We start from the raw sequence: 1,381 nt of genomic DNA on the forward strand, positions 1-1,381 counted from the left end.
CTTATATTTAAAATTCATTCTACACTCTATTCAAACACGTATCGTATCTATACCATCGTTATTATTTAATTTGCTATTCCAGACATCAAAACGCGTTCTAAGAAAATTGATACCTTTTGCTAATTATCTCTAGATACATTTTTAACGATACTTTAACGCTTTGTGAGTGAAATTTAATAAGAAATTTTATTCCTAGGGTAAAGATAATTGTTAGATAGATTCTGATATATACCAACGGTCGAAAATGTTCCTAATTAAAGTGTAGAACATGTTTTTAAATTGTTTTATTATTAATTCGAACTTTGAAAGATAGTGGAAAACAAGTTTGCAGTGAAATTTAAAAATTCCCGTCTAGAATTAATTCTTAACCATAGAGCAGTGATATTTGTAACTTTTGTGCCATCTACAGTTCGATCATTTCTATTCTAACCATTTATTTACTTGCATCAATTGTCTTATTTTCTTACTGGAATTTTGTGTATAAGTATATATAATTATCTAATATAGATATGTATCTGTTAAAAAATCGAAATTTTGATATGTCGTAGACCATCTGCTCAAAATGTTTTTTAATTTATCCTTGTCGTTATTCACTGTGTGTGCATCAAATTTATTAGTGGTTACTTGTTTAAATTATATTTTTTTTTAATTTTTAAAGTATTTTTCCTTATTATTTAACAGGTCAGTCAGCTTAAGGTCAGCTTTAATCTGTAAAATGATTCACATTATTGGGTTGAGTATATTTCCGTTAATCAAAATTGGAATAGTCGATATAACAAGCACACCATACGGCTGGACTTAAAATAACATTTATACTTCCATCATGAAAGAATTCGAATTTGTTAAATATGTGATTGATTGTACTGGTCTTCTTCAAGTAGTAATGGAAGTTTTTCATGGTATGAATTACAAATAATTTTATTCTATATGATAAAAATCCTTGTTTCTTTAATCTGAAAATATTCATCCGGACAAATAAATGCGTCGTCTATAGTTATCATTATATGTCAACTTGTATCTCGATATTTTCCTCGTCTTTGAAAAGAACAAGAAAATTGTCCTTTGACAATTTTCGTCATGTTTTTTATAATTTTTAATAGAATTTTCCTATTATTCGAGTCCGAATTTTTTTCGATAAATAAATTATATAAAAGTTACGAACTGTTGGAATTGAAAAGATCGTTTAATAAACACTACAAATACAATCCAAACAAAAATGATTGTTATGGATTAATTATATGTTTTAATAATATAAACTGAGAATTTATAATCTAATTTCACTCGTTTATCATTTGTCTCATTGTCATAAAGTACGATGAAACCGTGTAAAAAAACTGTAAAAGAAAGAATTATCAAAAGAATTATTTTATATTAAATAATA

This window comes from Polistes canadensis, unplaced genomic scaffold (assembly GCF_001313835.1).
Source record: "Polistes canadensis isolate GaletaPanama2010 unplaced genomic scaffold, ASM131383v1 scaffold_48, whole genome shotgun sequence".
Lineage (NCBI taxonomy): Eukaryota > Metazoa > Arthropoda > Insecta > Hymenoptera > Vespidae > Polistes > Polistes canadensis.